The 25,685-nt window shown below is 26.6% G+C and overlaps 1 protein-coding gene across 1 annotated transcript in view; it reads right to left on the bottom strand.

The window, feature by feature from the left end:
* Positions 1–25,685, bottom strand: part of nalf1a (NALCN channel auxiliary factor 1a) — a gene marked incomplete at both ends in the record, with an annotated part of 126,599 nt that overhangs the window by 65,275 nt on the left and 35,639 nt on the right. The window lies entirely within an intron of this gene.

The raw sequence follows: 25,685 nt of genomic DNA, 5'->3' as shown, positions 1-25,685 counted from the left end.
GAAGTATGAGAAGTATGAGAAGTATAAGTATAAGAAGTAAAAGTATGAGAAGTATAAGAAGTATAAGTATGAGATGTATAAGAAGTATGAGAAATATAAGAAGTATAAGAAGTATGAGAAGTATAAGAAGTATAAGTATGAGAAGTATGAGAAGTATAAGTATGAGAAGTATAAGATGTATGAGAAGTATGAGAATTATGAGAAGTTTAAGAAGTATGAGGAGTATGAGAAGTATAAGAAGTATCAGAAATATAAGTATGAGAAGTATTAGAAGTATGAGAAGTATAAGTATGAGAAGTATGAGAAGTATAAGAAGTATGAGAAGTATAAGAAGTATAAGTATGAGTAGTATAAGAAGTATGAGAAGTATAAGTATGAGAAGTTTAAAAGGTTTGTGAATTATAAGATGTATAAGAAGTATGAGAAGTATGAGAAGTATAAGAAGTATAAGAAGTATAAAAAATATGAGAAGTATGAGAAGTATAAGTATGTGAAGTATAAGAAGTATGAGAAGTATAAGAAGTATAAGTATGAGAAGTATGAGAAGTATAAGTGTAAGAAAAATGAGAAGTATGAGAAGTATAAGTATGAGAAGGATAAGATGTATGAGAAGTATGAGAAGTATGAGAAGTATAAGAAGTATGAGAAGTATGAGAAGTATAAGAAGTACGAGAGGTATGAGAAGTATAAGAAGTATAAGTATGAGAAGTATAAGTACGAGAAGTATAAGAAGTATAAGACGTATCAGAAATATAAGTATGAGAAGTATAAGAAGTATAAGAAGTATGAGAAGTATAAGAAGTATGAGAAGCATAAGTATGAGAAGTATAAGAAGTATGAGAAGTATGAGAAGTTTAAGAGGTATAATATGAGAAGTATGAGAAGTATAAGTATGAGAAGTATAAGAAGTATAAGAAGTATGAGAAGTATAAGAAGTATGAGAAGCATAAGTATGAGAAGTATAAGAAGTATGAGAAGTATGAGAAGTTTAAGAGGTATAATATGAGAAGTATGAGAAGTATAAGTATGAGAAGTATAAGAAGTATTAGAAGTATAAGAAGTATAAGAAATATGAGAAGTATAAGAAGTATGAGAAGTATAAGTATGAGAAGTAAAAAAAAAGTATGACAAGTATAAGAAGCATAAGAAGTATGAGAAGTATAAGAAGTATAAGTATGAGAAGTATGAGAAGTATTAGAAGTATAAGTAAGAGAAGTTTAAAAAGTTTGTGAATTATAAGATGTATAAGAAGTATGAGAAGTATGAGAAGTATAAGAAGTAAAAGTATGAGAAGTATAAGAAGTATAAGTATGAGATGTATAAGTAGTATGAGAAATATAAGAAGTATAAGTATGAGAAGTATGAGAAGTATAAGAAGTATAAGTATGAGAAGTATAAGAAGTATGAGAAGTATAAGAAGTATAAGAAGTATGAGAAGTATAAGTATAAGAAGTATAAGTATGAGAAGTATTAGTTTGAGAAGTTTAAAAAGTTTGTGAATTATAAGATGTATAAGTATGAGAAGTATGAGAAGTATAAGTATAAGAAGTAAAAGTATGAGAAGTATAATAAGTATAAGTATGAGAAGTATAAGTATGAGAAGTATAAGAAGTATGAGAAGTATGACAAGTATAAGAAGTACGAGAGGTATGAGAAGTATAAGAAGTATAAGAAGTATCAGAAATATAAGTATGAGAAGTATAAGAAGTATGAGAAAAATAAGTATGAGAAGTATGAGAAGTATGAGAAGTATAAGAAGTATGAGAAGTATAAGTATGAGAATTATAAGAAGTATGAGAAGTATAAGAAGTATGAGAAGTATAAGAAGTATAAATATGAGAAGTATAAGTATGAGAAGTAAAAAAAGTATGACAAGTACAAGAAGCATAAGAAGTATGAGAAGTATGAGAAGTATAAGAAGTATAAGTATGAGAAGTATAAGAAGTATGAGAAGTATGAGAAGTATAAGTATGAGGAGTTTAAAAAGTTTGTGAATTATAAGATGTATAATAAGTATGAGAAGTATAAGAAGTATAAGTATGAGATGTATAAGAAGTATGAGAAATATAAGAAGTATAAGAAGTATGAGAAGTATAAGAAGTATAAGTATGAGAAGTATAAGTATGAGAAGTTTAAAAACTTTGTGAATTATAAGATGTATAAGAAGTATGAGAAGTATGAGAAGTATAAGAAGTAAAAGTATGAGAAGTATAAGAAGTATAAGTATGAGATGTATAAGAAGTATGAGAAATATAAGAAGTATAAGAAGTATGAGAAGTATGAGAAGTATAAGAAGTATAAGTATAAGAAGTATAAGAAGTATGAGAAGTATAAGAGGTATAAGAAGTATGAGAAGTATAAGAAGTATAAGAAGTATAAAAAATATGAGAAGTATGAGAAGTATAAGTATGTGAAGTATAAGAAGTATGAGAAGTATAAGAAGTATAAGTATGAGAAGTATGAGAAGTATAAGTGTAAGAAAAATGAGAACTATGAGAAATATGAGTATGAGAAGGATAAGATGTATGAGAAGTATGAGAAGTATAAGAAGTATGAGAAGTATGAGAAGTATAAGAAGTACGAGAGGTATGAGAAGTATAAGAAGTATAAGTATGAGAAGTATAAGTACGAGAAGTATAAGAAGTATAAGACGTATCAGAAATACAAGTATGAGAAGTATAAGAAGTATAAGAAGTATGAGAAGTATAAGAAGTATGAGAAGCATAAGTATGAGAAGTATAAGAAGTATGAGAAGTATGAGAAGTTTAAGAGGTATAATATGAGAAGTATGAGAAGTATAAGTATGAGAAGTATAAGAAGTATTAGAAGTATAAGAAGTATAAGAAATATGAGAAGTATAAGAAGTATGAGAAGTATAAGTATGAGAAGTAAAAAAAAAGTATGACAAGTATAAGAAGCATAAGAAGTATGAGAAGTATAAGAAGTATAAGTATGAGAAGTATGAGAAGTATTAGAAGTATAAGTAAGAGAAGTTTAAAAAGTTTGTGAATTATAAGATGTATAAGAAGTATGAGAAGTATGAGAAGTATAAGAAGTAAAAGTATGAGAAGTATAAGAAGTATAAGTATGAGATGTATAAGAAGTATGAGAAATATAAGAAGTATAAGTATGAGAAGTATGAGAAGTATAAGAAGTATAAGTATGAGAAGTATAAGAAGTATGAGAAGTATAAGAAGTATAAGAAGTATGAGAAGTATAAGTATAAGAAGTATAAGTATGAGAAGTATAAGTTTGAGAAGTTTAAAAAGTTTGTGAATTATAAGATGTATAAGAAGTATGAGAAGTATGAGAAGTATAAGTATAAGAAGTAAAAGTATGAGAAGTATAAGAAGTATAAGTATGAGATGTATAAGAAGTATGAGAAATATAAGAAGTATAAGAAGTATGAGAAGTATAAGAAGTATAAGTATGAGAAGTATGAGAAGTATAAGTATGAGAAGTATAAGATGTATGAGAAGTATGAGAATTATGAGAAGTTTAAGAAGTATGAGGAGTATGAGAAGTATAAGAAGTATCAGAAATATAAGTATGAGAAGTATTAGAAGTATGAGAAGTATAAGTATGAGAAGTATGAGAAGTATAAGAAGTATGAGAAGTATAAGAAGTATAAGTATGAGTAGTATAAGAAGTATGAGAAGTATAAGTATGAGAAGTTTAAAAGGTTTGTGAATTATAAGATGTATAAGAAGTATGAGAAGTATGAGAAGTATAAGAAGTATAAGAAGTATAAAAAATATGAGAAGTATGAGAAGTATAAGTATGTGAAGTATAAGAAGTATGAGAAGTATAAGAAGTATAAGTATGAGAAGTATGAGAAGTATAAGTGTAAGAAAAATGAGAAGTATGAGAAGTATAAGTATGAGAAGGATAAGATGTATGAGAAGTATGAGAAGTATGAGAAGTATAAGAAGTATGAGAAGTATGAGAAGTATAAGAAGTACGAGAGGTATGAGAAGTATAAGAAGTATAAGTATGAGAAGTATAAGTACGAGAAGTATAAGAAGTATAAGACGTATCAGAAATATAAGTATGAGAAGTATAAGAAGTATAAGAAGTATGATAAGTATAAGAAGTATGAGAAGCATAAGTATGAGAAGTATAAGAAGTATGAGAAGTATGAGAAGTTTAAGAGGTATAATATGAGAAGTATGAGAAGTATAAGTATGAGAAGTATAAGAAGTATAAGAAGTATGAGAAGTATAAGAAGTATGAGAAGCATAAGTATGAGAAGTATAAGAAGTATGAGAAGTATGAGAAGTTTAAGAGGTATAATATGAGAAGTATGAGAAGTATAAGTATGAGAAGTATAAGAAGTATTAGAAGTATAAGAAGTATAAGAAATATGAGAAGTATAAGAAGTATGAGAAGTATAAGTATGAGAAGTAAAAAAAAAGTATGACAAGTATAAGAAGCATAAGAAGTATGAGAAGTATAAGAAGTATAAGTATGAGAAGTATGAGAAGTATTAGAAGTATAAGTAAGAGAAGTTTAAAAAGTTTGTGAATTATAAGATGTATAAGAAGTATGAGAAGTATGAGAAGTATAAGAAGTAAAAGTATGAGAAGTATAAGAAGTATAAGTATGAGATGTATAAGAAGTATGAGAAATATAAGAAGTATAAGTATGAGAAGTATGAGAAGTATAAGAAGTATAAGTATGAGAAGTATAAGAAGTATGAGAAGTATAAGAAGTATAAGAAGTATGAGAAGTATAAGTATAAGAAGTATAAGTATGAGAAGTATTAGTTTGAGAAGTTTAAAAAGTTTGTGAATTATAAGATGTATAAGAAGTATGAGAAGTATGAGAAGTATAAGTATAAGAAGTAAAAGTATGAGAAGTATAAGAAGTATAAGTATGAGATGTATAAGAAGTATGAGAAATATAAGAAGTATAAGAAGTATGAGAAGTATAAGAAGTATAAGTATGAGAAGTATGAGAAGTATAAGTATGAGAAGTATAAGATGTATGAGAAGTATGAGAATTATGAGAAGTTTAAGAAGTATGAGGAGTATGAGAAGTATAAGAAGTATCAGAAATATAAGTATGAGAAGTATTAGAAGTATGAGAAGTATAAGTATGAGAAGTATGAGAAGTATAAGAAGTATGAGAAGTATAAGAAGTATAAGTATGAGTAGTATAAGAAGTATGAGAAGTATAAGTATGAGAAGTTTAAAAGGTTTGTGAATTATAAGATGTATAAGAAGTATGAGAAGTATGAGAAGTATAAGAAGTATAAGAAGTAAAAGTATGAGAAGTATGAGAAGTATAAGTATGAGAAGTATAAGAAGTATGAGATGTATAAGAAGTATGAGAAGTATAAAAAGTATGAGAAGTATAAGAAGTATAAGAAGTATGAGAAGTATGAGAAGTATAAGAAGTATGAGAAGTATGAGAAGTATAAGAAGTACGAGAGGTATGAGAAGTATAAGAAGTATAAGTATGAGAAGTATAAGTATGAGAAGTATAAGAAGTATCAGAAATATAAGTATGAGAAGTATTAGAAGTATGAGAAGTATAAGTATGAGAAGTATGAGAAGTATAAGAAGTATGAGAAGTATAAGAAGTATAAGTATGAGAAGTATAAGTATGAGAAGTATAAGAAGTATCAGAAATATAAGTATGAGAAGTATTAGAAGTATGAGAAGTATAAGTATGAGAAGTATGAGAAGTATAAGAAGTATGAGAAGTATAAGAAGTATAAGTATGAGTAGTATAAGAAGTATGAGAAGTATAAGTATGAGAAGTTTAAAAGGTTTGTGAATTATAAGATGTATAAGAAGTATGAGAAGTATGAGAAGTATAAGAAGTATAAGAAGTAAAAGTATGAGAAGTATGAGAAGTATGATAAGTATAGGTATGAGAAGTATAAGAAGTATGAGAAGTATAAGAAGTATAAGTATGAGAAGTATAAGAAGTATAATATGAGAAGTATGAGAAGTATAAGTATGAGAAGTATAAGAAGTATGAGAAGTATAAGAAGTAAAAGAAATATGAGAAGTATAAGAAGTATCAGAAGTATGAGAAGTATTAGTATGTGAAGTATAAGAAGTATGAGAAGTATAAGAAGTATAAGTATGAGAAGTATGAGAAGTATAAGAAGTGTAAGAAAAATGAGAAGTATAAGAAGTATAAGAAATATGAGAAGTATAAGAAGTATCAGAAGTATGAGACGTATAAGTATGAGAAGTATAAGAAGTATAAGAAATATGAGATGTATAAGAAGTATGAGAAATATAAGAAGTATAAGTATGAGAAGTATGAGAAGTATAAGAAGTATAAGTATGAGAAGTATAAGAAGTATGAGAAGTATAAGAAGTATAAGAAGTATGAGAAGTATAAGTATAAGAAGTATAAGTATGAGAAGTATAAGTTTGAGAAGTTTAAAAAGTTTGTGAATTATAAGATGTATAAGAAGTATGAGAAGTATGAGAAGTATAAGTATAAGAAGTAAAAGTATGAGAAGTATAAGAAGTATAAGTATGAGATGTATAAGAAGTATGAGAAATATAAGAAGTATAAGAAGTATGAGAAGTATAAGAAGTATAAGTATGAGAAGTATGAGAAGTATAAGTATGAGAAGTATAAGATGTATGAGAAGTATGAGAATTATGAGAAGTTTAAGAAGTATGAGGAGTATGAGAAGTATAAGAAGTATCAGAAATATAAGTATGAGAAGTATTAGAAGTATGAGAAGTATAAGTATGAGAAGTATGAGAAGTATAAGAAGTATGAGAAGTATAAGAAGTATAAGTATGAGTAGTATAAGAAGTATGAGAAGTATAAGTATGAGAAGTTTAAAAGGTTTGTGAATTATAAGATGTATAAGAAGTATGAGAAGTATGAGAAGTATAAGAAGTATAAGAAGTAAAAGTATGAGAAGTATGAGAAGTATAAGTATGAGAAGTATAAGAAGTATGAGATGTATAAGAAGTATGAGAAGTATAAAAAGTATGAGAAGTATAAGAAGTATAAGAAGTATGAGAAGTATGAGAAGTATAAGAAGTATGAGAAGTATGAGAAGTATAAGAAGTACGAGAGGTATGAGAAGTATAAGAAGTATAAGTATGAGAAGTATAAGTATGAGAAGTATAAGAAGTATCAGAAATATAAGTATGAGAAGTATTAGAAGTATGAGAAGTATAAGTATGAGAAGTATGAGAAGTATAAGAAGTATGAGAAGTATAAGAAGTATAAGTATGAGAAGTATAAGTATGAGAAGTATAAGAAGTATCAGAAATATAAGTATGAGAAGTATTAGAAGTATGAGAAGTATAAGTATGAGAAGTATGAGAAGTATAAGAAGTATGAGAAGTATAAGAAGTATAAGTATGAGTAGTATAAGAAGTATGAGAAGTATAAGTATGAGAAGTTTAAAAGGTTTGTGAATTATAAGATGTATAAGAAGTATGAGAAGTATGAGAAGTATAAGAAGTATAAGAAGTAAAAGTATGAGAAGTATGAGAAGTATGATAAGTATAGGTATGAGAAGTATAAGAAGTATGAGAAGTATAAGAAGTATAAGTATGAGAAGTATAAGAAGTATAATATGAGAAGTATGAGAAGTATAAGTATGAGAAGTATAAGAAGTATGAGAAGTATAAGAAGTAAAAGAAATATGAGAAGTATAAGAAGTATCAGAAGTATGAGAAGTATTAGTATGTGAAGTATAAGAAGTATGAGAAGTATAAGAAGTATAAGTATGAGAAGTATGAGAAGTATAAGAAGTGTAAGAAAAATGAGAAGTATAAGAAGTATAAGAAATATGAGAAGTATAAGAAGTATCAGAAGTATGAGACGTATAAGTATGAGAAGTATAAGAAGTATAAGAAATATGAGATGTATAAGAAGTATGAGAAATATAAGAAGTATAAGTATGAGAAGTATGAGAAGTATAAGAAGTATAAGTATGAGAAGTATAAGAAGTATGAGAAGTATAAGAAGTATAAGAAGTATGAGAAGTATAAGTATAAGAAGTATAAGTATGAGAAGTATAAGTTTGAGAAGTTTAAAAAGTTTGTGAATTATAAGATGTATAAGAAGTATGAGAAGTATGAGAAGTATAAGTATAAGAAGTAAAAGTATGAGAAGTATAAGAAGTATAAGTATGAGATGTATAAGAAGTATGAGAAATATAAGAAGTATAAGAAGTATGAGAAGTATAAGAAGTATAAGTATGAGAAGTATGAGAAGTATTAGTATGAGAAGTATAAGATGTATGAGAAGTATGAGAATTATGAGAAGTTTAAGAAGTATGAGGAGTATGAGAAGTATAAGAAGTATCAGAAATATAAGTATGAGAAGTATTAGAAGTATGAGAAGTATAAGTATGAGAAGTATGAGAAGTATAAGAAGTATGAGAAGTATAAGAAGTATAAGTATGAGTAGTATAAGAAGTATGAGAAATATAAGTATGAGAAGTTTAAAAGGTTTGTGAATTATAAGATGTATAAGAAGTATGAGAAGTATGAGAAGTATAAGAAGTATAAGAAGTATAAAAAATATGAGAAGTATGAGAAGTATAAGTATGTGAAGTATAAGAAGTATGAGAAGTATAAGAAGTATAAGTATGAGAAGTATGAGAAGTATAAGTGTAAGAAAAATGAGAAGTATGAGAAGTATAAGTATGAGAAGGATAAGATGTATGAGAAGTATGAGAAGTATGAGAAGTATAAGAAGTATGAGAAGTATGAGAAGTATAAGAAGTACGAGAGGTATGAGAAGTATAAGAAGTATAAGTATGAGAAGTATAAGTACGAGAAGTATAAGAAGTATAAGACGTATCAGAAATATAAGTATGAGAAGTATAAGAAGTATAAGAAGTATGAGAAGTATAAGAAGTATGAGAAGCATAAGTATGAGAAGTATAAGAAGTATGAGAAGTATGAGAAGTTTAAGAGGTATAATATGAGAAGTATGAGAAGTATAAGTATGAGAAGTATAAGAAGTATAAGAAGTATGAGAAGTATAAGAAGTATGAGAAGCATAAGTATGAGAAGTATAAGAAGTATGAGAAGTATGAGAAGTTTAAGAGGTATAATATGAGAAGTATGAGAAGTATAAGTATGAGAAGTATAAGAAGTATTAGAAGTATAAGAAGTATAAGAAATATGAGAAGTATAAGAAGTATGAGAAGTAAAAAAAAAAGTATGACAAGTATAAGAAGCATAAGAAGTATGAGAAGTATAAGAAGTATAAGTATGAGAAGTATGAGAAGTATTAGAAGTATAAGTAAGAGAAGTTTAAAAAGTTTGTGAATTATAAGATGTATAAGAAGTATGAGAAGTATGAGAAGTATAAGAAGTAAAAGTATGAGAAGTATAAGAAGTATAAGTATGAGATGTATAAGAAGTATGAGAAATATAAGAAGTATAAGTATGAGAAGTATGAGAAGTATAAGAAGTATAAGTATGAGAAGTATAAGAAGTATGAGAAGTATAAGAAGTATAAGAAGTATGAGAAGTATAAGTATAAGAAGTATAAGTATGAGAAGTATAAGTTTGAGAAGTTTAAAAAGTTTGTGAATTATAAGATGTATAAGAAGTATGAGAAGTATGAGAAGTATAAGTATAAGAAGTAAAAGTATGAGAAGTATAAGAAGTATAAGTATTAGATGTATAAGAAGTATGAGAAATGTAAGAAGTATAAGAAGTATGAGAAGTATAAGAAGTATAAGTATGAGAAGTATGAGAAGTATAAGTATGAGAAGTATAAGATGTATGAGAAGTATGAGAATTATGAGAAGTTTAAGAAGTATGAGGAGTATGAGAAGTATAAGAAGTATCAGAAATATAAGTATGAGAAGTATTAGAAGTATGAGAAGTATAAGTATGAGAAGTATGAGAAGTATAAGAAGTATGAGAAGTATAAGAAGTATAAGTATGAGTAGTATAAGAAGTATGAGAAGTATAAGTATGAGAAGTTTAAAAGGTTTGTGAATTATAAGATGTATAAGAAGTATGAGAAGTATGAGAAGTATAAGAAGTATAAGAAGTAAAAGTATGAGAAGTATGAGAAGTATAAGTATGAGAAGTATAAGAAGTATGAGAAGTATAAGAAGTATGAGAAGTATAAAAAGTATGAGAAGTATAAGAAGTATAAGAAGTATGAGAAGTATGAGAAGTATAAGAAGTATGAGAAGTATGAGAAGTATAAGAAGTACGAGAGGTATGAGAAGTATAAGAAGTATAAGTATGAGAAGTATAAGTATGAGAAGTATAAGAAGTATCAGAAATATAAGTATGAGAAGTATTAGAAGTATGAGAAGTATAAGTATGAGAAGTATGAGAAGTATAAGAAGTATGAGAAGTATAAGAAGTATAAGTATGAGTAGTATAAGAAGTATGAGAAGTATAAGTATGAGAAGTTTAAAAGGTTTGTGAATTATAAGATGTATAAGAAGTATGAGAAGTATGAGAAGTATAAGAAGTATAAGAAGTAAAAGTATGAGAAGTATGAGAAGTATGATAAGTATAGGTATGAGAAGTATAAGAAGTATGAGAAGTATAAGAAGTATAAGTATGAGAAGTATAAGAAGTATAATATGAGAAGTATGAGAAGTATAAGTATGAGAAGTATAAGAAGTATGAGAAGTATAATAAGTAAAAGAAATATGAGAAGTATAAGAAGTATCAGAAGTATGAGAAGTATTAGTATGTGAAGTATAAGAAGTATGAGAAGTATAAGAAGTATAAGTATGAGAAGTATGAGAAGTATAAGAAGTGTAAGAAAAATGAGAAGTATAAGAAGTATAAGAAATATGAGAAGTATAAGAAGTATCAGAAGTATGAGACGTATAAGTATGAGAAGTATAAGAAGTATAAGAAATATGAGATGTATAAGAAGTATGAGAAATATAAGAAGTATAAGTATGAGAAGTATGAGAAGTATAAGAAGTATAAGTATGAGAAGTATAAGAAGTATAAGAAGTATAAGAAGTATGAGAAGTATAAGTATAAGAAGTATAAGTATGAGAAGTATAAGTTTGAGAAGTTTAAAAAGTTTGTGAATTATAAGATGTATAAGAAGTATGAGAAGTATGAGAAGTATAAGTATAAGAAGTAAAAGTATGAGAAGTATAAGAAGTATAAGTATGAGATGTATAAGAAGTATGAGAAATATAAGAAGTATAAGAAGTATGAGAAGTATAAGAAGTATAAGAAGTATGAGAAGTATAAGAAGTATAAGAAGTATAAAAAATATGAGAAGTATGAGAAGTATAAGTATGTGAAGTATAAGAAGTATGAGAAGTATAAGAAGTATAAGTATGAGAAGTATGAGAAGTATAAGTATGAGAAGTATAAGATGTATGAGAAGTATGAGAATTATGAGAAGTTTAAGAAGTATGAGGAGTATGAGAAGTATAAGAAGTATCAGAAATATAAGTATGAGAAGTATTAGAAGTATGAGAAGTATAAGTATGAGAAGTATGAGAAGTATAAGAAGTATGAGAAGTATAAGAAGTATAAGTATGAGTAGTATAAGAAGTATGAGAAGTATAAGTATGAGAAGTTTAAAAGGTTTGTGAATTATAAGATGTATAAGAAGTATGAGAAGTATGAGAAGTATAAGAAGTATAAGAAGTAAAAGTATGAGAAGTATGAGAAGTATAAGTATGAGAAGTATAAGAAGTATGAGAAGTATAAGAAGTATGATAAGTATAAAAAGTATGAGAAGTATAAGAAGTATAAGAAGTATGAGAAGTATGAGAAGTATAAGAAGTATGAGAAGTATGAGAAGTATAAGAAGTACGAGAGGTATGAGAAGTATAAGAAGTATAAGTATGAGAAGTATAAGTATGAGAAGTATAAGAAGTATCAGAAATATAAGTATGAGAAGTATTAGAAGTATGAGAAGTATAAGTATGAGAAGTATGAGAAGTATAAGAAGTATGAGAAGTATAAGAAGTATAAGTATGAGTAGTATAAGAAGTATGAGAAGTATAAGTATGAGAAGTTTAAAAGGTTTGTGAATTATAAGATGTATAAGAAGTATGAGAAGTATGAGAAGTATAAGAAGTATAAGAAGTAAAAGTATGAGAAGTATGAGAAGTATGATAAGTATAGGTATGAGAAGTATAAGAAGTATGAGAAGTATAAGAAGTATAAGTATGAGAAGTATAAGAAGTATAATATGAGAAGTATGAGAAGTATAAGTATGAGAAGTATAAGAAGTATGAGAAGTATAAGAAGTAAAAGAAATATGAGAAGTATAAGAAGTATCAGAAGTATGAGAAGTATTAGTATGTGAAGTATAAGAAGTATGAGAAGTATAAGAAGTATAAGTATGAGAAGTATGAGAAGTATAAGAAGTGTAAGAAAAATGAGAAGTATAAGAAGTATAAGAAATATGAGAAGTATAAGAAGTATCAGAAGTATGAGAAGTATAAGTATGAGAAGTATAAGAAGTATAAGAAATATGAGAAGTATAAGAAGTATAAGTATGAGAAGTATGAGAAGTATAAGAAGTGTAAGAAAAATGAGAAGTATGAGAAGTATAAGTATGAGAAGTATAAGATGTATAAGAAGTATAAGAAGTATGAGAAGTATAAGAAGTATAAGAAGTATGAGAAGTATGAGAAGTATAAGAAGTATGAGAAGTATGAGAAGTATAAGAAGTACGAGAGGTATGAGAAGTATAAGAAGTATAAGTATGAGAAGTATAAGTATGAGAAGTATAAGAAGTATCAGAAATATAAGTATGAGAAGTATTAGAAGTATGAGAAGTATAAGTATGAGAAGTATGAGAAGTATAAGAAGTATAAGAAGTATGAGAAGTATAAAAAGTATAAGTATGAGAAGTTTAAAAGGTTTGTGAATTATAAGATGTATAAGAAGTATGAGAAGTATAAGAAGTATAAGAAGTAAAAGTATGAGAAGTATGAGAAGTATAAGTATGAGAAGTATAAGAAGTATGAGAAGTATAAGAAGTATAAGTATGAGAAGTATGAGAAGTATAAGAAGTATAATATGAGAAGTATGAGAAGTATAAGTATGAGAAATATAAGAAGTATTAGAAGTATAAGAAGTATAAGAAATATGAGAAGCATAAGAAGTATGAGAAGTATAAGAAGTATGAGAAGTATGAGAAGTATAAGTATGAGAAGTTTAAAAAGTTTGTGAATTATAAGATGTATAAGAAGTATGAGAAGTATGAGAAGTATAAGAAGTATTAGAAGTAAAAGTATGAGAAGTATAAGAAGTATAAGTATGATAAGTATAAGAAGTATGAGAAATATAAGAAGTATAAGAAGTATGAGAAGTATAAGAAGTATAAGTATGAGAAGTATAAGAAGTATGAGAAGTATAAGAAGTATGAGAAGTATAAGAAGTATGAGAAGTATAAGAAGTATAAAAAATATGAGAAGTATGAGAAGCATAAGTATGTGAAGTATAAGAAGTATGAGAAGTATAAGTATAAGTATGAGAAGTATGAGAAGTATAAGAAGTTTAAGAAAAATGAGAAGTATGAGAAGTATAAGTATGAGAAGTATAAGATGTATAAGAAGTATGAGAAGTATGAGAAGTATAAAAAGTATAAGTATGAGAAGTATAAGAAGTGTAAGAAAAATGAGAAGTATAAGAAGTATAAGAAATATGAGAAGTATAAGAAGTATCAGAAGTATGAGACGTATAAGTATGAGAAGTATAAGAAGTATAAGAAATATGAGATGTATAAGAAGTATGAGAAATATAAGAAGTATAAGTATGAGAAGTATGAGAAGTATAAGAAGTATAAGTATGAGAAGTATAAGAAGTATAAGAAGTATAAGAAGTATGAGAAGTATAAGTATAAGAAGTATAAGTATGAGAAGTATAAGTTTGAGAAGTTTAAAAAGTTTGTGAATTATAAGATGTATAAGAAGTATGAGAAGTATGAGAAGTATAAGTATAAGAAGTAAAAGTATGAGAAGTATAAGAAGTATAAGTATGAGATGTATAAGAAGTATGAGAAATATAAGAAGTATAAGAAGTATGAGAAGTATAAGAAGTATAAGAAGTATGAGAAGTATAAGAAGTATAAGAAGTATAAAAAATATGAGAAGTATGAGAAGTATAAGTATGTGAAGTATAAGAAGTATGAGAAGTATAAGAAGTATAAGTATGAGAAGTATGAGAAGTATAAGTATGAGAAGTATAAGATGTATGAGAAGTATGAGAATTATGAGAAGTTTAAGAAGTATGAGGAGTATGAGAAGTATAAGAAGTATCAGAAATATAAGTATGAGAAGTATTAGAAGTATGAGAAGTATAAGTATGAGAAGTATGAGAAGTATAAGAAGTATGAGAAGTATAAGAAGTATAAGTATGAGTAGTATAAGAAGTATGAGAAGTATAAGTATGAGAAGTTTAAAAGGTTTGTGAATTATAAGATGTATAAGAAGTATGAGAAGTATGAGAAGTATAAGAAGTATAAGAAGTAAAAGTATGAGAAGTATGAGAAGTATAAGTATGAGAAGTATAAGAAGTATGAGAAGTATAAGAAGTATGATAAGTATAAAAAGTATGAGAAGTATAAGAAGTATAAGAAGTATGAGAAGTATGAGAAGTATAAGAAGTATGAGAAGTATGAGAAGTATAAGAAGTACGAGAGGTATGAGAAGTATAAGAAGTATAAGTATGAGAAGTATAAGTATGAGAAGTATAAGAAGTATCAGAAATATAAGTATGAGAAGTATTAGAAGTATGAGAAGTATAAGTATGAGAAGTATGAGAAGTATAAGAAGTATGAGAAGTATAAGAAGTATAAGTATGAGTAGTATAAGAAGTATGAGAAGTATAAGTATGAGAAGTTTAAAAGGTTTGTGAATTATAAGATGTATAAGAAGTATGAGAAGTATGAGAAGTATAAGAAGTATAAGAAGTAAAAGTATGAGAAGTATGAGAAGTATGATAAGTATAGGTATGAGAAGTATAAGAAGTATGAGAAGTATAAGAAGTATAAGTATGAGAAGTATAAGAAGTATAATATGAGAAGTATGAGAAGTATAAGTATGAGAAGTATAAGAAGTATGAGAAGTATAAGAAGTAAAAGAAATATGAGAAGTATAAGAAGTATCAGAAGTATGAGAAGTATTAGTATGTGAAGTATAAGAAGTATGAGAAGTATAAGAAGTATAAGTATGAGAAGTATGAGAAGTATAAGAAGTGTAAGAAAAATGAGAAGTATAAGAAGTATAAGAAATATGAGAAGTATAAGAAGTATCAGAAGTATGAGAAGTATAAGTATGAGAAGTATAAGAAGTATAAGAAATATGAGAAGTATAAGAAGTATAAGTATGAGAAGTATGAGAAGTATAAGAAGTGTAAGAAAAATGAGAAGTATGAGAAGTATAAGTATGAGAAGTATAAGATGTATAAGAAGTATAAGAAGTATGAGAAGTATAAGAAGTATAAGAAGTATGAGAAGTATGAGAAGTATAAGAAGTATGAGAAGTATGAGAAGTATAAGAAGTACGAGAGGTATGAGAAGTATAAGAAGTATAAGTATGAGAAGTATAAGTATGAGAAGTATAAGAAGTATCAGAAATATAAGTATGAGAAGTATTAGAAGTATGAGAAGTATAAGTATGAGAAGTATGAGAAGTATAAGAAGTATAAGAAGTATGAGAAGTATAAAAAGTATAAGTATGAGAAGTTTAAAAGGTTTGTGAATTATAAGATGTATAAGAAGTATGAGAAGTATAAGAAGTATAAGAAGTAAAAGTATGAGAAGTATGAGAAGTATAAGTATGAGAAGTATAAGAAGTATGAGAAGTATAAGAAGTATAAGTATGAGAAGTATGAGAAGTATAAGAAGTATAATATGAGAAGTATGAGAAGTATAAGTATGAGAAATATAAGAAGTATTAGAAGTATAAGAAGTATAAGAAATATGAGAAGCATAAGAAGTATGAGAAGTATAAGAAGTATGAGAAGTATGAGAAGTATAAGTATGAGAAGTTTAAAAAGTTTGTGAATTATAAGATGTATAAGAAGTATGAGAAGTATGAGAAGTATAAGAAGTATTAGAAGTAAAAGTATGAGAAGTATAAGAAGTATAAGTATGATAAGTATAAGAAGTATGAGAAATATAAGAAGTATAAGAAGTATGAGAAGTATAAGAAGTATAAGTATGAGAAGTATAAGAAGTATGAGAAGTATAAGAAGTATGAGAAGTATAAGAAGTATGAGAAGTATAAGAAGTATAAAAAATATGAGAAGTATGAGAAGCATAAGTATGTGAAGTATAAGAAGTATGAGAAGTATAAGTATAAGTATGAGAAGTATGAGAAGTATAAGAAGTTTAAGAAAAATGAGAAGTATGAGAAGTATAAGTATGAGAAGTATAAGATGTATAAGAAGTATGAGAAGTATGAGAAGTATAAAAAGTATAAGTATGAGAAGTATAAGAAGTATGAGAAGTATAAGAAGTATAAGAAGTATGAGAAGTATGAGAAGTATAAGAAGTACGAGAAGTATAAGTATGAGAAGTATAAGATGTATAAGAAGTATGAGAAGTATGAGAAGTATAAAAAGTATAAGTATGAGAAGTATAAGAAGTATGAGAAGTATAAGAAGTATGAGAAGTATGACAAGTATAAGAAGTACGAGAGGTATGTGAAGTATAAGAAGTATAAGAAGTATCAGAAATATAAGTATGAGAAGTATAAGTATGAGAAGTATGAGAAGTATAAGAAGTACAAGAAGTATGAGAAGTATAAGTAGAAGGATTATAAGAAGTATGAGAAGTATAAGAAGTATGAGAAGTATGAGAAGTATAAGAAGTATAAATATGAGAAGCATAAGTATGAGAAGTATGAGAAGTATAAAAAGTATAAGTATGAGAAGTATAAGAAGTATGAGAAGTATAAGAAGTATCAGAAATATAAGTATGAGAAGTATAAGAAGTATGAGTATGAGAAGTATAAGAAGTATGCGAAGTATAAGAAGTATATAAAGTATGAGAAGTATAAGAAGTATGAGAAGTATGAGAAGTATAAGAAGTATGAGAAGTATAAGAAGTATGAGAAGTATGAGAAGTATAAGAAGTATGAGAAGTTTGAGAAGTATAAAAAGTATAAGTATGAGAAGTATAAGAAGTATGAGAAGTATAAGAAGTATCAGAAATATAAGTATGAGAAGTATAAGAAGTATGAGTATGAGAAGTATAAGAAGTATGCGAAGTATAAGAAGTATATAAAGTATGAGAAGTATAAGAAGTATGAGAAGTATGAGAAGTATAAGAAGTATGAGAAGTATAAGAAGTATGAGAAGTATGAGAAGTATAAGAAGTATGAGAAGTTTGAGAAGTACAAGAAGTGTGAGACGTATAAGTATGAGAAGTATAAGAAGTATCAGAAATATAAGTATGAGAAGTATTAGAAGTATGAGAAGTATAAGTATGAGAAGTATGAGAAGTATAAGAAGTATAAGAAGTATGAGAAGTATAAAAAGTATAAGTATGAGAAGTTTAAAAGGTTTGTGAATTATAAGATGTATAAGAAGTATGAGAAGTATAAGAAGTATAAGAAGTAAAAGTATGAGAAGTATGAGAAGTATAAGTATGAGAAGTATAAGAAGTATGAGAAGTATAAGAAGTATAAGTATGAGAAGTATGAGAAGTATAAGAAGTATAATATGAGAAGTATGAGAAGTATAAGTATGAGAAATATAAGAAGTATTAGAAGTATAAGAAGTATAAGAAATATGAGAAGCATAAGAAGTATGAGAAGTATAAGAAGTATGAGAAGTATAAGTATGAGAAGTTTAAAAAGTTTGTGAATTATAAGATGTATAAGAAGTATGAGAAGTATGAGAAGTATAAGAAGTATTAGAAGTATAAGAAGTATAAAAAATATGAGAAGTATGAGAAGCATAAGTATGTGAAGTATAAGAAGTATGAGAAGTATAAGTATAAGTATGAGAAGTATGAGAAGTATAAGAAGTTTAAGAAAAATGAGAAGTATGAGAAGTATAAGTATGAGAAGTATAAGATGTATAAGAAGTATGAGAAGTATGAGAAGTATAAAAAGTATAAGTATGAGAAGTATAAGAAGTATGAGAAGTATAAGAAGTATAAGAAGTATGAGAAGTATGAGAAGTATAAGAAGTACGAGAAGTATAAGTATGAGAAGTATAAGATGTATAAGAAGTATGAGAAGTATGAGAAGTATAAAAAGTATAAGTATGAGAAGTATAAGAAGTATGAGAAGTATAAGAAGTATGAGAAGTATGACAAGTATAAGAAGTACGAGAGGTATGTGAAGTATAAGAAGTATAAGAAGTATCAGAAATATAAGTATGAGAAGTATAAGTATGAGAAGTATGAGAAGTATAAGAAGTACAAGAAGTATGAGAAGTATAAGTAGAAGGATTATAAGAAGTATGAGAAGTATAAGAAGTATGAGAAGTATGAGAAGTATAAGAAGTATAAATATGAGAAGCATAAGTATGAGAAGTATGAGAAGTATAAAAAGTATAAGTATGAGAAGTATAAGAAGTATGAGAAGTATAAGAAGTATCAGAAATATAAGTATGAGAAGTATAAGAAGTATGAGTATGAGAAGTATAAGAAGTATGCGAAGTATAAGAAGTATATAAAGTATGAGAAGTATAAGAAGTATGAGAAGTATGAGAAGTATAAGAAGTATGAGAAGTATAAGAAGTATGAGAAGTATGAGAAGTATAAGAAGTATGAGAAGTTTGAGAAGTATAAAAAGTATAAGTATGAGAAGTATAAGAAGTATGAGAAGTATAAGAAGTATCAGAAATATAAGTATGAGAAGTATAAGAAGTATGAGTATGAGAAGTATAAGAAGTATGCGAAGTATAAGAAGTATATAAAGTATGAGAAGTATAAGAAGTATGAGAAGTATGAGAAGTATAAGAAGTATGAGAAGTATAAGAAGTATGAGAAGTATGAGAAGTATAAGAAGTATGAGAAGTTTGAGAAGTACAAGAAGTGTGAGACGTATAAGTATGAGAAGTATAAGAAGTATCAGAAATATAAGTATGAGAAGTATTAGAAGTATGAGAAGTATAAGTATGAGAAGTATGAGAAGTATAAGAAGTATAAGAAGTATGAGAAGTATAAAAAGTATAAGTATGAGAAGTTTAAAAGGTTTGTGAATTATAAGATGTATAAGAAGTATGAGAAGTATAAGAAGTATAAGAAGTAAAAGTATGAGAAGTATGAGAAGTATAAGTATGAGAAGTATAAGAAGTATGAGAAGTATAAGAAGTATAAGTATGAGAAGTATGAGAAGTATAAGAAGTATAATATGAGAAGTATGAGAAGTATAAGTATGAGAAATATAAGAAGTATTAGAAGTATAAGAAGTATAAGAAATATGAGAAGCATAAGAAGTATGAGAAGTATAAGAAGTATGAGAAGTATGAGAAGTATAAGTATGAGAAGTTTAAAAAGTTTGTGAATTATAAGATGTATAAGAAGTATGAGAAGTATGAGAAGTATAAGAAGTATTAGAAGTAAAAGTATGAGAAGTATAAGAAGTATAAGTATGATATGTATAAGAAGTATGAGAAATATAAGAAGTATAAGAAGTATGAGAAGTATAAGAAGTATAAGTATGAGAAGTATAAGAAGTATGAGAAGTATAAGAAGTATGAGAAGTATAAGAAGTATGAGAAGTATAAGAAGTATAAAAAATATGAGAAGTATGAGAAGCATAAGTATGTGAAGTATAAGAAGTATGAGAAGTATAAGTATAAGTATGAGAAGTATGAGAAGTATAAGAAGTTTAAGAAAAATGAGAAGTATGAGAAGTATAAGTATGAGAAGTATAAGATGTATAAGAAGTATGAGAAGTATGAGAAGTATAAAAAGTATAAGTATGAGAAGTATAAGAAGTATGAGAAGTATAAGAAGTATAAGAAGTATGAGAAGTATAAGAAGTATCAGAAATATAAGTATGAGAAGTATAAGAAGTATGAGTATGAGAAGTATAAGAAGTATGCGAAGTATAAGAAGTATATAAAGTATGAGAAGTATAAGAAGTATGAGAAGTATGAGAAGTATAAGAAGTATGAGAAGTATAAGAAGTATGAGAAGTATGAGAAGTATAAGAAGTATGAGAAGTTTGAGAAGTATAAAAAGTATAAGTATGAGAAGTATAAGAAGTATGAGAAGTATAAGAAGTATCAGAAATATAAGTATGAGAAGTATAAGAAGTATGAGTATGAGAAGTATAAGAAGTATGCGAAGTATAAGAAGTATATAAAGTATGAGAAGTATAAGAAGTATGAGAAGTATGAGAAGTATAAGAAGTATGAGAAGTATAAGAAGTATGAGAAGTATGAGAAGTATAAGAAGTATGAGAAGTTTGAGAAGTACAAGAAGTGTGAGACGTATAAGTATGAGAAGTATAAGAAGTATCAGAAATATAAGTATGAGAAGTATTAGAAGTATGAGAAGTATAAGTATGAGAAGTATGAGAAGTATAAGAAGTATAAGAAGTATGAGAAGTATAAAAAGTATAAGTATGAGAAGTTTAAAAGGTTTGTGAATTATAAGATGTATAAGAAGTATGAGAAGTATAAGAAGTATAAGAAGTAAAAGTATGAGAAGTATGAGAAGTATAAGTATGAGAAGTATAAGAAGTATGAGAAGTATAAGAAGTATAAGTATGAGAAGTATGAGAAGTATAAGAAGTATAATATGAGAAGTATGAGAAGTATAAGTATGAGAAATATAAGAAGTATTAGAAGTATAAGAAGTATAAGAAATATGAGAAGCATAAGAAGTATGAGAAGTATAAGAAGTATGAGAAGTATGAGAAGTATAAGTATGAGAAGTTTAAAAAGTTTGTGAATTATAAGATGTATAAGAAGTATGAGAAGTATGAGAAGTATAAGAAGTATTAGAAGTAAAAGTATGAGAAGTATAAGAAGTATAAGTATGATATGTATAAGAAGTATGAGAAATATAAGAAGTATAAGAAGTATGAGAAGTATAAGAAGTATAAGTATGAGAAGTATAAGAAGTATGAGAAGTATAAGAAGTATGAGAAGTATAAGAAGTATGAGAAGTATAAGAAGTATAAAAAATATGAGAAGTATGAGAAGCATAAGTATGTGAAGTATAAGAAGTATGAGAAGTATAAGTATAAGTATGAGAAGTATGAGAAGTATAAGAAGTTTAAGAAAAATGAGAAGTATGAGAAGTATAAGTATGAGAAGTATAAGATGTATAAGAAGTATGAGAAGTATGAGAAGTATAAAAAGTATAAGTATGAGAAGTATAAGAAGTATGAGAAGTATAAGAAGTATAAGAAGTATGAGAAGTATGAGAAGTATAAGAAGTACGAGAAGTATAAGTATGAGAAGTATAAGATGTATAAGAAGTATGAGAAGTATGAGAAGTATAAAAAGTATAAGTATGAGAAGTATAAGAAGTATGAGAAGTATAAGAAGTATGAGAAGTATGACAAGTATAAGAAGTACGAGAGGTATGTGAAGTATAAGAAGTATAAGAAGTATCAGAAATATAAGTATGAGAAGTATAAGTATGAGAAGTATGAGAAGTATAAGAAGTACAAGAAGTATGAGAAGTATAAGTAGAAGGATTATAAGAAGTATGAGAAGTATAAGAAGTATGAGAAGTATGAGAAGTATAAGAAGTATAAATATGAGAAGCATAAGTATGAGAAGTATGAGAAGTATAAAAAGTATAAGTATGAGAAGTATAAGAAGTATGAGAAGTATAAGAAGTATCAGAAATATAAGTATGAGAAGTATAAGAAGTATGAGTATGAGAAGTATAAGAAGTATGCGAAGTATAAGAAGTATATAAAGTATGAGAAGTATAAGAAGTATGAGAAGTATGAGAAGTATAAGAAGTATGAGAAGTATAAGAAGTATGAGAAGTATGAGAAGTATAAGAAGTATGAGAAGTTTGAGAAGTATAAAAAGTATAAGTATGAGAAGTATAAGAAGTATGAGAAGTATAAGAAGTATCAGAAATATAAGTATGAGAAGTATAAGAAGTATGAGTATGAGAAGTATAAGAAGTATGCGAAGTATAAGAAGTATATAAAGTATGAGAAGTATAAGAAGTATGAGAAGTATGAGAAGTATAAGAAGTATGAGAAGTATAAGAAGTATGAGAAGTATGAGAAGTATAAGAAGTATGAGAAGTTTGAGAAGTACAAGAAGTGTGAGACGTATAAGTATGAGAAGTATAAGAAGTATAAGAAGTACTAGAAGTATGAGAAGTATAAGAAGTATAAGAAATATGACAAGTATAAGAAGTATCAGAAGTATGAGAAGTATAAGTATGTGAAGTATAAGAAGTATGAGAAGTATAAGTATAAGTATGAGAAGTATGAGAAGTATAAGAAGTGTAAGAAGTATGAGAAGTATGAGAAGTATGAGAAGTATAAGTATGAGAAGTATAAGATGTATAAGAAGTATGAGAAGTATGAGAAGTATAAAAAGTATAAGTATGAGAAGTATAAGAAGTATGAGAAGTATAAGAAGTATAAGAAGTATGAGAAGTATAAGAAGTATGAGAAGTATGACAAGTATAAGAAGTACGAGAGGTATGAGAAGTATAAGAAGTATAAGAAGTATCAGAAATATAAGTATGAGAAGTATAAGAAGTATGAGAAGTATAAGTATGAGAAGTATGAGAAGTATAAGAAGTATAAGAAGTATGAGAAGTATAAGTAGAAGAATTATAAGAAGTATGAGAAGTATAAGAAGTATGAGAAGTATGAGAAGTATAAGAAGTATAAATATGAGAAGCATAAGTATGAGAAGTATGAGAAGTATAAAAAGGATAAGTATGAGAAGTATAAGAAGTATGAGAAGTATATGAAGTATAAGAAGTATGAGAAGTATAAGAAGTATCAGAAATATAAGTATGAGAAGTAAAAGAAGTGAGTATGAGAAGTATAAGAAGTATGCGAAGTATAAGAAGTATATAAAGTATGAGAAGTATAAGAAGTATGAGAAGTATAAGAAGTATGAGAAGTATAAGAAGTATGAGAAGTATGAGAAGTATAAGAAGTATGAGAAGTATAAGAAGTATGAGAAGTTTGAGAAGTACAAGAAGTGTGATAAGTATAAGTATGAGAAGTATAAGAAGTATAAGAAGTACTAGAAGTATGAGAAGTATAAGAAGTATAAAAAAATGAGAAGTATGAGAAGTATAAGTATGAGAAGTATAAGAAGTATGAGAAGTACAAGAAGTATGAGAAGTATAAGTATGAGAAGTATAAGAAGTATGAGAAGTATAAGAAGTATAAGTATGAGAAGTATAAGAAGTATAATATGAGAAGTGTGAGAAGTATAAGTATGAGAAGTATAAGAAGTAAAAGAAGTATGAGAAATATAAGAAGTATCAGAAATATGAGAAGTATAAGAAGTATCAGAAGTATGAGAAGTATAAGTATGTGAAGTATAAGAAGTATGAGAAGTATAAGAAGTATAAGTATGAGAAGTATAAGATGTATAAGAAGTATGAGAAGTATAAAAAGTATAAGTATGAGAAGTATAAGAAGTATGAGAAGTATAAGAAGTATAAGAAGTATGAGAAGTATAAGAAGTATGAGAAGTATAAGAAGTACGAGAGGTATGAGAAGTATAAGAAGTATAAGAAGTATGAGAAGTATAAGTATAAAAAATATGAGAAGTATGAGAAGTATAAGTATGTGAAGTATAAGAAGTATGAGAAGTATAAGAAGTATAAGTACGAGAAGTATGAGAAGTATAAGAAGTGTAAGAAAAATGAGAAGTATGAGAAGTACAAGTATGAGAAGTATAAGATGTATAAGAAGTATGAGAAGTATGAGAAGAATAAAAAGTATAAGTATGAGAAGTATAAGAAGTTTGAGAAGTATAAGATGTATAAGAAGTATGAGAAGTATGAGAAGTATAGGAAGTATGAGAAGTATGAGAAGTATAAGAAGTACGAGAGGTATGAGAAGTATGAGAAGTATAAGTATGAGAAGTATAAGATATATAAGAAGTATGAGAAGTATAAAAAGTATAAGTATGACAAGTATAAGAAGTATGAGAAGTATAAGAAGTATAAACAGTATGAGAAGTATGAGAAGTATAAGAAGTATGAGAAGTATGAGAAGTATAAGAAGTACGAGAGGTATGAGAAGTATAAGAAGTATAAGTATGAGAAGTATAACAAGTATAAGAAGTATCAGAAATATAAGTATGAGAAGTATTAGAAGTATGAGAAGTATAAGTATGAGAAGTATGAGAAGTATAAGAAGTATAAGAAGTATGAGAAGTATAAGAAGTATAAGTATGAGAAGTATAAGAAGTATGAGAAGTTTAAAAAGTTTGTGAATTATAAGATGTATAAGAAGTATGAGAAGTATGAGAAGTATAAGAAGTATAAGAAGTAAAAGTATGAGAAGTATGAGAAGTATAAGTATGAGAAGTATGAGAAGTATAAGAAGTATAAGAAGTAAAAGTATGAGAAGTATAAAAAGTATAAGTATGAGAAGTATAAGAAGTATGAGAAATATAAGAAGTATAAGAAGTATGAGAAGTATGAGAAGTATAAGAAGTATAAGTATGATAAGTATAAGAAGAATGAGAAGTATAAGAAGTATGAGAAGTATAAGAAGTATGAGAAGTATGAGAAGTATAAGAAGTATAAAAAATATGAGAAGTATGAGAAGTATAAGTATGTGAAGTATAAGAAGTATGAGAAGTATAAGAAGTATAAGTATGAGAAGTATGAGAAGTATAAGAAGTTTAAGGAAAATGAGAAGTATGAGAAGTATAAGTATGAGAAGTATAAGATGTATAAGATGTATGAGAAGTATGAGAAGTATAAAAAGTATAAGTATGAGAAGTATAAGAAGTATGAGAAGTATAAGAAGTATAAGAAGTATGAGAAGTATGAGAAGTATAAGAAGTATGAGAAGTATAAGTATGAGAAGTATAAGATGTATAAGAAGTATGAGAAGTATGAGAAGTATAAAAAGTATAAGTATGAGAAGTATAAGAAGTATGAGAAGTATAAGAAGTATAAGAAGTACGAGAGGTATGAGAAGTATGAGAAGTATAAGTATGAGAAGTATAAGATATATAAGAAGTATGAGAAGTATGAGAAGTATAAAAAGTATAAGTATGACAAGTATAAGAAGTATGAGAAGTATAAGAAGTATAAACAGTATGAGAAGTATGAGAAGTATAAGAAGTATGAGAAGTATGAGAAGTATAAGAAGTACGAGAGGTATGAGAAGTATAAGAAGTATAAGTATGAGAAGTATAAGTATGAGAAGTATAAGAAGTATAAGAAGTATCAGAAATATAAGTATGAGAAGTATTAGAAGTATGAGAAGTATAAGTATGAGAAGTATGAGAAGTATAAGAAGTATAAGAAGTATGAGAAGTATAAGAAGTATAAGTATGAGAAGTATAAGAAGTATGAGAAGTTTAAAAAGTTTGTGAATTATAAGATGTATAAGAAGTATGAGAAGTATAAGAAGTATAGGAAGTAAAAGTATGAGAAGTATGAGAAGTATAAGTATGAGAAGTATAAGAAGTATGAGAAGTATAAGAAGTATAAGTATGAGAAGTATGAGAAGTATAAGAAGTATAATATGAGAAGTATGAGAAGTATAAGTATGAGAAGTATAAGAAGTACTAGAAGTATGAGAAGTATAAGTATGAGAAGTATGAGAAGTATAAGAAGTA

This window comes from Telmatherina bonti (assembly GCF_933228915.1).
Source record: "Telmatherina bonti genome assembly, chromosome: 24".
Taxonomy (NCBI): domain Eukaryota; kingdom Metazoa; phylum Chordata; class Actinopteri; order Atheriniformes; family Telmatherinidae; genus Telmatherina; species Telmatherina bonti.
This window is presented reverse-complemented; position numbering and strand designations above follow the sequence as displayed.